Source organism: Oncorhynchus clarkii, chromosome 17 (assembly GCF_045791955.1).
Source record: "Oncorhynchus clarkii lewisi isolate Uvic-CL-2024 chromosome 17, UVic_Ocla_1.0, whole genome shotgun sequence".
NCBI lineage: Eukaryota > Metazoa > Chordata > Actinopteri > Salmoniformes > Salmonidae > Oncorhynchus > Oncorhynchus clarkii.
Genome location: NC_092163.1, coordinates 47,326,096 through 47,339,635, shown reverse-complemented (window position 1 = coordinate 47,339,635; position 13,540 = coordinate 47,326,096). Strand labels below are relative to the sequence as shown.

The window sequence follows — 13,540 nt, the reverse complement described above, 5'->3', positions numbered from 1 at the left end:
TACTCACATTGGACACTGTGAGATCACCACTCTGTCTATCCCAGCCTTACTGTGATGCAAACCTGGATTCAAATATGATTTGAAATCATTTCAAATACTTTAGCTGTGCTTGATTGATCTTGCCTGTTGCAATGGAACCAATAGAAACATCTCAAAAGTGCAAACCCTGCTCACCTGGCACTCCAGGCAGGTAAAAGCAAACGCTCAAAGCATTTGAAAGATTTCAAATAGTATTTGAACTGAGGTCTGCTGTGATGTTGGTGTGCTGGAGCCTGTTATTATTTCCCTTTTATGTCACAGGAGGGCGCCTTCTTCACAAAAACGGCTTAGGTACCCTTTCAATAGAGGACATAATTGTGTCTATGCTGGACCTGACGTTAACATTTATTGTGAAAGATAGAAGAGTATGGGGTGTTGAAGTACTATTGGGGCAGCCAATGTCTGTGTGGTACTCACATCTTATTTTGAAAACGAACGCAAACAAATCTTACTCCATTATTTTATTTGATTGTTTACTTGAGGTTTGTTAGACATGTATGGTGGGTAGTGGTTATTAGTGGTTATGCTGGAGATTATTAAAGGATGCAGGATGGGAAGGAGTATATGAGTGTATGGGAAAATGCTATTTCTGACTAGCCATAATAAAAAAAAAACTTATCCCACCTCGTATATCTCCTCCATTTCCATCTCTCTCAAAGCAGTCAAGGAATTTGAGGAGATAGCAAACTCTAGGTCTATAATGTACATGAAATACAATTATGCATCTACATTAGAAGTTATATACATGCACAGGGTCACCATTCTCAATCTACTCACTTATAGTTGTCAAACGTATATAGAGTTAATGTGTCAGAAAGACGGGAATGGGGAAATTACCATGTAAAACACAAAATTACATGTTGGGTAAATTAATCTAGGTTACACCAGAACTAAAATCTCTCGCGCGTAATTGGTCAGTTGCTCCATTAAAGTTTACATAGATCTGTCCACGAGAGATTATGTGGAAATAAATCACTACATGACTGGAGCACAGGACTTTCTGAGCATTTAGACCCATTGGATATAATCTAAACAAATATTATTTTTTATCGTATATTATAGTTAACTTTATTATGGTAAGGTATTGTAGCCTACCTATAGTAGCTTGTATGCTGTATAGTAGGCTATAGTAGAGTGTATATAGAATAGTAGTCATTAATTTACTATAACAACATAATAGTACCACGGGATGTCTTGTACTTAATAAAATAATGGAGTAAGATTTGTTTGCGTTCGTTTTCAAAATAAGATGCGAGTACCACACAGACATTGGCTGCCCCAATGAGAGCGGGGAGTCGAGAGCAATTTAAAGCCATGACATCACATTTCATGACGACCGCATCCAAATGCGGAAAGACCTCGGTGCGGCTCTTATTTCAATCTGTCTCTGTTCGAGGAAAATAAGGAATGCAGCTTTTTTTAGACAATACGGAGTATCTCGATGTTTATTTTTAGACGTACCGTATTTAACGTTGGTGCTGTATGACTGTCCGTTTATCTCCCTATGAAGCACCATTTTTCTAGACTAGGTAAGTGAATGTTATATTCATCACCGTATACCGAGGTACCGTTTGAAAAAAAATGCTTACGAGTAACGTTAGGGTGCTGGGATAAACCTTAGACTGGGTATTTAATGTGATGAAGAACGTTGCAAACAATGTATGAGGATGCCACAGAGATGTGTTTGTAGTAGCCTACTCATACTCCCATGTAGGCCTATTTGGCGGTGCCTGTGGTACGTAAACAGTGAATTATTATGTGACGTTCATGTCGCTGTATTAATTTAAACGTGAACAGGAAACCGGTTACTCGGGGAACATTTTTACACCCAGACGGTCATCACGATAATATACCACATTAAAATCTTGCCACGCATTGGACATCGCCTAATATCATTTTTTCTATAGCAAAATACTCATTAAATACTATCTGACTAAAAACAACTCTATGGTGAAGGAAGTCTTATTGACATGTAAGTGGGAGTTTTGATGGGCTACAACACTATCAGTAGTAAATAGTAGTTTGCTGTTATTGTCTTATTGTGTCATTATGGAACATGATACAAACTTGATACTTTTCTTAGGCTACAGAACAATGAAGGACAACATGGGTCAGATGGGGCGCAACATCTGCTCAAACTATCAGTCTTGATCCTCTGTAGTCTGTACTCTGAGGCATGTCACATTTGTAAGCCTGCAGTCAATTTATGCCTTTACTTGCACAGCTATGTCGAGAGAATGAATGCATTGTCATCAGCTTCTCAAGTGAATCCGACATGCACACATCTTGAAATCGTTTTACATTATTTTTCAGACTGATTGTTTGGTTTGGAAAGTACAGTAAATCTGGAGTAAATGGCTGCAATATATTCTGGACATTGGCTGCACCTGCTAGCATAGTCAAATATTTTCTTGAGCCTATCTTGGTCCAAATGGGCCAGTAATGTGTGCCAGCAGCGCTGACTCCAAATGATTCGGACATCACCGCTCTCACAGTCGTGTCAGTAGGGCCGGCTCCTTGGTAAATTAGTCTAGCCAGCTGTAGGTGCCCAGGGGCCCTGACCTCCAGGGGGCCCTCGTTGATTGTGTTAGTCACTCTTACTCATATATCATTAACAGGGCATAAATCATGGCAAAATATGTAGAATTGCAGGGGCCCCCAAAAGGCTAGAGCTGGCCCTGAGAGTCAGTCATCATGATGACTGCTACCTAGGTTGTAAATGTTAAACTAATAGCCTGATATCTTTGGTCAGTGCTAATGTGGTGAGTACATGGTTGTTTCTAAAAGTGTCTCAGTACATGATAGTGTGATTTGCAAAGTATGCATATGATACCTAGATGTATAGCATCAGTAAGCGTACTGCGAGCAGCTGCTTTCATCGGCGGGACACTAATACAGACGCCTATAAGAAATCCCGCTATGCCCTCAGACGAACCATCAAACAGGCAAAGCTTTAATACAGGACTAAGATTGAATCCTACTACACCGGTTCTGACGCTCGTCGGATGTGGCTTGCAAACTACTACGGACTATAAAGGGAAACCCAGCCACGAGCTGCCCAGTGACGCAAGTGTACCAGGTGAGCTAAATGCCTTTTATGCTCGCTTCGAGGCAAGCAACACTAAAGCATGCATGAGAACACTAGCTGTTCCGGACGACTGTGTGATCATCATCTCTGTAGCTGATGTGAACAAGACCTTTCAACAGGTCAACATTCACAAAGCCGCAGGGCCAGACAGATTACCAAGACATGTACTCCGAGTGTGCACTGACCAACTGGCAAGTGTCTTCACTGACATTTTCAACCTGTCCCTGACCTAGTCTGTAATACCTATACTACCGTTCAAAAGTTTGGGGTCACTTAGAAATGTACATGTTTTTGAAAGAAAATCATCATTTTTTTACCAATATAACATCAAATTGATCAGAAATACAGTGTAGACATTGTTCATGTAATAAATGACTATTGTAGCTGGAAACTGCAGATTTTTTTATGTAATATCTACATAGGCGTACAGAGGCCCATTATCAGCAACCATCACTCCTGTGTTCCAATGGCACGTTGTGTTAGCTAATCCAGGTTTATCATTTTAAAAGGCTAATTGATCATTAGAAAAACATTTTTGCAATTATGTGTGAAAACTGTGGTGCTGATTAAAGAAGCAATAAAACTGGCCTTCTTTAGACTAGTTGAGTATCTGGAGCATCAGTATTTGTGTCTTTGATAACAGGCTCAAAATGTCCAGAAACAAATAACTTTCTTCTGAAACTCGTCAGTCTATTCTTGTTCTGAGAAATGAAGGCTATTCCATGCTAGAAAGGGCCAAGAAACTGAAGATCTCGTACAACGCTGTGCACTACTTCCTTCACATATCAGCGCAAACTGCCTCGAACCAGAATAGAAAGAGGAGTGGGAGGCCCCGGTGCACAACTGAGCAAGAGGACAAGTACATTAGAGTATCTAGTTTGAGAAACAGATGGCTCACAAGTCCTCAACTGGCAGCATCATTAAATAGTACCCGCAAAACACCAGTCTCAACGTCAACAGTGAAGAGGCGACTCCGGGATGCTGGCCTTCATGGCAGAGTTGCAAAGAAAAGCCATATCTCAGACTGGCCAATAAAAATAAAAGATTAAGATGGGCAAAAGAACAGACATGGGACAGAGGAAGATTGGAAAAAGTGTTATGGACAGACAAATCTAAGTTTGAGGTGTTCGGAACACAAAGAAGAACATTCGTGAGACGCAGAAAAAATGAAAAGATGCTGGAGGAGTGCTTGACGCCATCTGTCAAGCATGGTGAGGCAATGTGATGGTCTGGGGGTGCTTTGGTGGTTGAGTGGGAGATTTGTACAGGGTAAAAGGGATCTTGAAGAAGGCTATCACTCCATTTTGCAACGCCATGCCATACCCTGTGGACGGCGCTTAATTGGAGCCAATTTCCTCCTACAACAGGACAATGGCCCAAAGCACAGCTCCAAACTATGCAATAACTATTTAGGGAAGAAGCAGTCTGCTGGTATTCTGTCTATAATGGAGTGGCCAGCACAGTCACCGGATCTCAACCCTATTGAGCTGTTGTGGGAGCAGCTTGGCCGTATGGTATGTAAGAAGTGCCAATCCAACTTGTGGGAGGTGCTTCAGGAAGCAGGGGGTGAAATCGCTTCAGATTACCTCCACAAATTGAATGCCAAAGGTCTGCAAGGTTGTAATTGCTGCAAATTGAGGATTCTTTGACAAAGACAAAGTTTGAAGGACACAATTATTATTTCATTAAAAAAAACATTATTTATTATCTTGTCAACGTCTTGACTATATTTCCTATTCATTTTGCAAATAATTTCATGTATGTTTTCATGGAAAACAAGGACATTTCTAAGTGACCCCAAACTTTTGAACGGTTGTGTATATACTAGGTGGTGTCAGAGGAATGCCCTAAAAATTGTCAGAGACTCCAGTCACCCAAGTCATAGGCTGTTCTCTCTGCTACCGCACGGTAATCGGTACCGGAGTGCCAAGTCTAGGTCCAAAAGGCTCCTTAGCAGCTTCTACCCACATGCCATAAGACTGCTGAATAATTAATCAAATGGCCACCCGGAGAATTTATTGACCCCCCCCCCCCCTGTTTTTACACTGCTGCTACTCACTGTTTATTATCTATGCATAGTCACTTTACCCTTACAGACATGTACAAATTACCTCAACTAACCTGTACCCCCGCACATTGACTCGGTACCGCTTGTATATAGGCTCGTTATTGTTATTTTATTGTGTTACTATTTTATTTAGTAAATATTTTTCTTAACTCTATTTCATAAACTGCATTGTTGGTTAAGGGCTTGTAAGTAAGCATTTCACGGTAAGGTCTACTACACCTGTTGTATTGGGCGCATGTGACAAATAAAATTTTATTTTATTTTTCCTAGAATTAAGGAGTTGTGACGCTTTAATGCTTCCTCAAGATAAGTAAGCAACCTGCAAATTTGAGTAGAAATGTAGTATATGTAAGGATATGGAGGAGACCAAAACCCTTTAGACATCACCCATCTTCACGTTCAGATCATTGGTCAATAACCATAATTCGATTTGGTTTATTCATCTCTAGTTGATCAAAAGGGGGGGAATAACTCAATTGGTGATCTTGTGCTTGTGTGTTTTGTACCAACACATGATTATACAGTGATCTTTTATAGTAATTGAATTACCAAGTTGTTGACTAGAGCTATAATAATTTCATAAATTGATTTACTTTGATCTCTACTCCTGATATTATTAACTGAGTAAGACTTTGTTCTGAGATTTGGCGTGCAGGAGAAGTCTCGACCGCACCTCGTCCCCTTCAGGAGGTTGAAAAAGTGATATTTTTCAGTATCTTGACTGGCTGAATCACTGCTTGTTATGGCAACAGCACCTCTTCTATTTTTATATACAGTGGGGCAAAAAAAGTATTTAGTCAGCCACCAATTGTGCAAGTTCTCCCACTTAAAAAGATGAGAGAGGCCTGTAATTTTCATCATAGGTACACTTCAACTATGACGGACAAAATGAGAAGAAAAAAATCCAGAAAATCACATTGTAGGATTTTTAATGAATTTATTTGCAAATTATGGTGGAAAATAAGTATTTGGTCACCTACAAACAAGCAAGATTTCTGGCTCTCACAGACCTGTAACTTCTTCTTTAAGAGGCTGCTCTGTCCTCCACTCGTTACTTGTATTAATGGCACCTGTTTGAACTTGTTGTCAGTATAAAAGACACCTGTCCACAACCTCAAACAGTCACACTCCAAACTCCACTATGGCCAAGACCAAAGAGCTGTCAAAGGACACCAGAAACAAAATTGTAGACCTGGCCTACACCGGCCAAACACAGACAACGCTGGGCCAATTGTGCGCTACAGCCTGGATTCAAAACAGGGTGTTTGTAGTGAAGCCTCTAGCACTGAGCCATAGACTGTTCTCTTTGCTTCCCCACGGCAAGCAGTACCGGTGCAACAGTTTCTATCCCCAAGCCATATGACTGCTAAATAGCTAACAAAATGGCTACACGGACTATCTGAGTTGACCCTTGTGTTTATACAGTTGAAGTCGGAAGTTTACATACACTTAGGTTGGAGTCATTAAAACTTGTTTTTCAACCACTCCACAAATTTCTTGTTAACAAACTATAGTTTTGGCAAGTCGTGTATGACAAGTTTATGCATGACACAAGTCATTTTTCCAACAATTGTTTACAGACAGATTATTTCACTTATAATTCACTGTATCACAATTCCAGTAGGTCAGAAGTTTACATACATCAAGTTGACTGTGCCTTTAACTTCTTTGGGACTGGGGGGCAGTATTGAGTAGCTTGGATAAAAAAAGGTGCCCAGAGGAACTACCTGCTCCTCAGGCCCAAAAGCTAGAATAAGCATATAATTAGTATATTTGGATAGAAAACATTCTCTGAGGTTTCTAAAACTGTTTGAATGATGTCTGTGAGTATAACACAACTCATATGGCAGGCAAAAACCGGAGAAAAAAATCCATCCAGGAAGTGGGAAATCTGAGGTTTGTAGTTTTTCAAGTCATTGCCTATCGAACATACAGTGTCTATGGGATCATATTGCACTTCCTAAGGCTTCCACTAGATGTCAACAGTCTTTAGAACCTTGTTTGAGGCTTCTACTGTGAAGGGGGAGAGAAAGAGAGCTATTTCAACTAGGTGTCTGGCAGAGTGCCATGAGCTGATCACGCCTACGCCCGTGAGAGGTAGCTGCGTTCCATTGCATTTCTAAAGACAAAGGAATTCTCCGGTTGGAACATTCTTGAAGATTTATGTTAAAAACATCCTAAAGATTGATTCTATACATTGTTTGACATATTTCTACGAACTGTAATATAACTTTTTTGACATTTCGTCTGAACAAGTGATCGCGCATTATGCATTTGGATTACTGGGCTAAACGCGCGAACAAAAAGGAGGTATTTGGACATAAATTATGGACTTTATCAAACAAAACAAACATTTATTGTGGAAATGGGATTCCTGGGAGTGCATTCCGCTCAAGATCATCAAAGGTAAGTGAATATTTATAATGCGATTTCTGACTTTTCTGACACCTCTCCTTCTTTGGAAAATGGCTGGATGTTTTTCTGTGACTAGTGCTGACCTAACATAACCACAAGGTGTGCTTTCGCCGTAAAGCCATTTTGAAATCTGACACAGCGGTTGCATTAAGGAGAAGTCTATCAATATTTCCATGTATAACACTTGTATCTTTTATCAATGTTTATTATGAGTATTTCTGTAATTTGATGTGGCTCTCTGCACTTTCACCGGATGTTTGTTTGAGACAATGCATTTCTGATCATAACACACCAATTTCAAATGAGGTATTTGGACATAAAGATGAACTTTATCGAACCAAACACACATCTATTGTGTAACATGAAGTCCCGTAAGTGCCATCTGATGAAGATCATCAAAGGTTAGTGATTAATTTAATCTCTATTTCTGATTTTTGTGAGCCCTCTCCTTGGCTGGAAAATGGCTGTATGGTTTTCTGTAAATAGGTGCTGACCTAACATAATTGTTTGGTGTGCTTTCGCCGTAACGCCTATTTGAAATCTGACAATGTGGCTGGATTTATACTTGTATGTTTGAGGAATTTTAATGATGAGATTTCTGTTGTGTTGAATTTGGCGCCCTGCAATTTCACTGGCTGTTGGCGAGGTGGGACGCTACTGTCCCACATATCCCAGAGAAGTTAAATAGCTTGGAAAATTCCAGAAAATGTTATCATGGCTTTAGAAGCTTCTGATATGCCAATTGACATAATTTGAGTCAATTGGGGGTGTACCTGTGGATGTATTTCAAGGCCTACCTTCAAACTCAGTGCCTCTTTGCTTGACATCATGGGAAAATCTAAAGAAATCAGCCAAGACCTCAGAAAAACAATTGCAGACCTCCACAAGTCTGGTTCATCCTTGGGAGCAATTTCCAAATGCCTGAAGGTACCATGGTCATCTGTACAAACAATAGTATGCAAGTATAAACACCATGGGACCACGCAGCCATCATACCGCTCAGGAAGGAGATGTGTTCTGTCTCCTAGAGATGAACAGACTTTGGTGCGAAAAGTGCAAATCAATCCCAGAACAACAGCAAAGGACCTTGTGAAGTGCTGGAGGAAACAGGTACCAAAGTATCTATATCCACAATAAAACGAGTCCTATATCGACATAACCTGAAAGACCACTCAGCAAGGAAGAAGCCACTGCTCCAAATCCACCATTAAAAAAACCCAGACTACGGTTTGCAACTGCACATGGGGACAAAGATCGTACTTTTTGTAGAAGTTTCCTCTGGTCTGATGAAACAAAAATAGAACTGTTTGGCCATAATGACCATCGTTATGGTTGGAGGAAAAGGGGGGGCTTGCAAGCCGAAGAACACCATCCCAACCGTGAACCACGGGGGTGGCAGCATCATGTTGTGGGGGTGCTTTGCTGCAGGAGGGACTAGTGCACTTCACAAAATAGTGGCGTCATGAGGGGGAAAATTATGTGGATATATTGAAGTAACAAAACATCAGTCAAGAATTTAAAGCTTGGTTGCAAATAGGTCTTCCAAATGGACAATGACCCCAAGCGTACTTCCAAAGTTGTGGCAAAATGGCTTAAGGACAACAAAGTCAAGGTATTGGAGTGTCCATCACAAAGCCCTGACCTCAATCCTATAGAACATTTGTGGGCAGAACTGAAAAAGCATGTGTGAGCAAGGAGGCCTGCAAACCTGACTCAGTTACACCAGCTCTGTCAGGAGGAATGGGCCAAAATTCACCCAACTTATTGTGGGAAGCTTGTGGAAGGCTACCCAAAACATTTGACCCAAGTTAAACAATTTAAAGGCAATGCTACCAAATACTAATTGAGTGTATGTAAACTTCTGACCCACTGGGATTGCGATGAAAGAAATAAAAGCTGAAATAAATAATTCTCTCTACTATTATTCTGACATTTCACATTCTTAAAATAAAGTGGTGATCCTAACTGACCTAAAACAGGGAATTTTTACTAGGATTAAATGTCAGGAATTATGAAAAACTGAGTTTAAATGTATTTGGCTAAGGTGTATGTAAACTTCTGACTTCAACTGTAGCATCTTACTTTCTCGTGTTCTTCTCATTTAAATTTAGTTTGTTTTGTTGGATATAGAGCTTGCAAGAAAGGCATTTTACTGTACTTGTGCATGTGGCATTTAAAACTTAACTTGTTGTGCAGTATGAGCCATGTGATTTAGTTACAGTATGGGATTCACATCTAAATGTTTTCCAGCTAGATATCGTTTAACTATTAAGTTTACTGTCTAAAATGTGCTTAATGTTCCTCAGTTATGCATTTTTGGTTTGCAAATTTAGTAGCTACTTAGCTAAGTGGTTAGCTTCTTCCACAATCAAGCTTTGCTTGGTAACAGCAGAGAATCCCTACCTGGATGAAGAGCCTGGCTGTTTAGTATTTGTTTTGTGCGTTCAGCAAACTGTGTAGCATTTTTTAATTACTTGTATAACATTATGAGCTGGGATGTCTGTCCTGAAAATACTTTACGTCCGAGACCTGCATAAAAGCTTGCACGCTCGTTGGCGTTCTCTATGGGATCTTACATGTACTTGTTAGCCTTGCTAACCTTCGGATTACAAAGGCTCAGTGGGGTTTGAAAACAGCTGCCCTTCTGTTCAGTGCCAGTATTGCCGAATATCCCATTATGGCAAAAGGTCGGTATGAATGTATTATAATCTGGATACCGCCCAAGCCTAATTTATGTCTTGATTTCATTAGGTCAGCGAGACGGCAGAGCGGAATTACAGAAGCCATCTTCTCTAAAGTCATAGGTAAACCTTCTAGTCATGAAAATGCAGTATCTCTGACCCTTTTTAAGAGATTCAATCAGGTACTGGCCAAGCCATGGGAAAGTCTGTTGGGCTCAAAACTACCATCTGTGCCTGATGGAGTGAGACATTTCAGATGCATGTAACACGGCTCAACTTTGAAACTAGACCTGCTTCATACCAGACTTTGTTCCTCTATTCTGAAAATGAGCCCTACTAACCAAAACTAGTGCACTAAATAGGAAATAGGGTTTATTTTTGGGACACAGACCTTGTGTCCAATAGTAGTCGGCACCATTGTTTTCAGATGGAGTGTTACCAGTAGATCCTCAAACACCATTATACCGCCAATGTGACCTTGTTAGAAAGCAACGCGTTTGATATGTAGGGAAAGTGAGTATCTGATCACAGTCCGTTGAGCAGGCCAATGCTCAGATACACTCCCACGCATCATTAGCCCCCCATTACCCTAACAGACACCTACTCAGGTTTCCGCGTTGCTAAGCATCAACCAATCGCCGGTCCCCTCTTAAACGATAAAGTGAAATGGAGAGGAAACAATTTAATATGAGCTCCTTTTTAATTTTGTTTCACTTTGATGTAAGTGTGGTTGTCGGGGCTGGTGCTTGCACTGCTTTAAATGGGGAACATCTGGGTCGAGCCCCTGAGAGTGCCTCCACCCCCCATCATAACCTATTGCTGTGTATGTTGTCTGTGCAGATCCAAACTAATTGGTTTCATTTTATTTTACAAGCCTATTTTCTCACTGCACTAAAACATCTTAAAGTGCATTAAAATGGAATACTCATTACGTTCTGCTAATAGTTTCAGCCCAACCGAATCGCCCCCTCGTCAGTTTTCCTTCACTGTTTAAAGATTGTTTTAGGGGTCTTGGTGAGATTTATTTAAGAAGACATCAGATTGTTTGTGTCGACTGTTTTAGTGTGTGATTTATTTGATGTTGAGGATATTAATCTCTCTGATCTGTAATGTCTCCTGTGATGTAGTCTATCACAGTGTCAGTTTGTGCTGCATCAGTATTTGGCTTTGATTTGGGTCCCTTGGACAAGGCACTCCCACAGGGTGTAGTAGTCCCTTTAAATCAACTGCAGAATTTCAGGCAAATTTTGCCTCTCGCCCTCCCTTCCTCCATTCTTCCATTTGCTTCCATCGTTTTTCCACATTGCTTTGTTCTAATGTTTCAGTCCTCCAGAGAATCAAAACATCAATGCTCGTTGAAGGCCTGTTTTAGTGGAATATACTTGATTTGTTATATAGTTTATTTGACCCCCCATTTTAAAGTGAAAACATCTTACTGATGTTTAGGGACATTTAAACCCTTTAGAAACTTTTCATTGTGACCTAACCATTGTATATCAAAAGAGATTGTTTGCTGACCAGTATAGATCAGAGTGCTTTCTGCCCATTGTGTGAAGGGTTATCCCATTATTGAATGCAAGGATTGTTCTGATTAACACCAGCATGAATACCCTATCTAGGCCTATGCTCTGAACTTTCACATGCCCATCCCAGATGGTGCTCCTCTGGTTTCTTTATTCTCGCCTCCTGTTTGCCACCCTTTTCTAATCATGCTGAAATCACAAATCCTGCTTAAGGGATCTGCCCCAGCCGTCAACTACAGCAGAAACATTAGCCCTCCCTGCCGCCTGCTCAAAGGCCTGGGGGGGCTGGATGGAGTGAGTGGATTTTCTTGTTCAAGAAGTTTAGTCAAACCAATGGTTGGTTTTCTTCTCCTACTGAAGGCACGCAATCATGTTGACCTGTAGTCTGTGTTTTGAAAGAGCTGTCTTCCAGGGTATAAATATGTATTCCAGAAATTAAAAACTATTATATCCGTGTCTCAAACGGAACCCTATTCCCTACATAGTGCACTACTTTTCAACAGCCCTGGTCTCAGGTAGTGCACTATGTAGGGAACAGTGTGCCATTTGGGACACACAAATACGCTCTCCCTCGACAAGGTGGTTGCAATAATGAGGTCAGCTGAAATGATCAGAGGTTGTTGAGAGAAATGTTCCTCACGGGCTAGCATCCTATGCATGTTGAATAACAGAGTTTGTGTTAACCACAGTGGGCGTTATCATTCAAAAACAACGATTACAGAATTTTAAAGTAAATTGAGTATTAATACTGAATGAGTTTTGTCAAAAGTTCAAGTGCACTGCATGTAGGCAATTCCACGGTGAGCGAATTGCGCTGAGATTTTTCACTTCAAATGTATTCCGAACAAAAACCCTTGCTTTCAAAGGTTAACAAACCATACATGTCTATGCACAAGGACTACCTTTATTTGATTTTTTTTTTAACAATTTACACAGAGTTTTACTAAGAGACATTTACTGGAAGAACTGTGCAAATGCAAAGTTTGGTAACAGAATTCCAGTCAAATCTCCCTCAGTTTGTTTTTAGTTTTCCAAAAACTAATGACATGCTATGACATGACACATTAACTTAGAAAAAATCTATTTTGGTTATTGAACTACAGTAGGTGAAGTGGATTTACACCCGGTAACGGAATGTACTTCACAGAAATGCATAATTATGTATATGAATGTTATTCTCTTCATTGTGATGTCACGCCCTGATCTATTTCACATGTCCTTGTGCTTGTCTCAACACCCACCCCCACCCCTCCAGGTGTTGCCCATTTTCCTCATTATCCCCTGGGTACTTATACCTGTGTTTGTCTGTTGCCATTTTGTTTGTCAAGTCAACCAGCGGTTTTCTCAGCTCCCGCTTTTCCCCAGTCTCTCCTTTTTCTCGCCCTCCTGGTTTTGATCTTTGCCTGTCCGGACTCTGAGCCCGCCTGCCTGACCACTCTGCCTGACCCTGCCTGCTGCCTCCCCTAATTGGAGAACACTAATGAACAACAACACTTAGGCTTCTACTTCCAGCTCATATATATATATATATATATGACACAATCTATTTTACAATAGTTATATTTTGTTTGTTTTTAGTTCTGTCCTTCCTCAACCTCTCCCATCTATTTCCGATGTCCATCCCATTTTATTTTTATGCCATACATTTTTAACTGTGCTGTTTCACGAAAGTTCTGAACCGATATACATTTTACATTAGTTATCTTGTTGTTTATTAGTCCCACCC

The 13,540-nt window shown here is 40.4% G+C and overlaps 1 protein-coding gene across 1 annotated transcript in view; it reads left to right on the top strand.

Annotated features, from left to right (window-relative positions):
* The first annotated feature begins 1,522 nt into the window (after positions 1–1,522).
* Positions 1,523–13,540, top strand: part of LOC139370989 (nck-associated protein 5-like) — a 110,108-nt gene continuing 98,090 nt past the window's right edge. The window contains exon 1 of the mRNA XM_071110945.1: positions 1,523–1,568. The gene's annotated coding sequence lies outside the window, so the exon portion shown is untranslated. The remainder of the gene's footprint in view (positions 1,569–13,540) is intronic.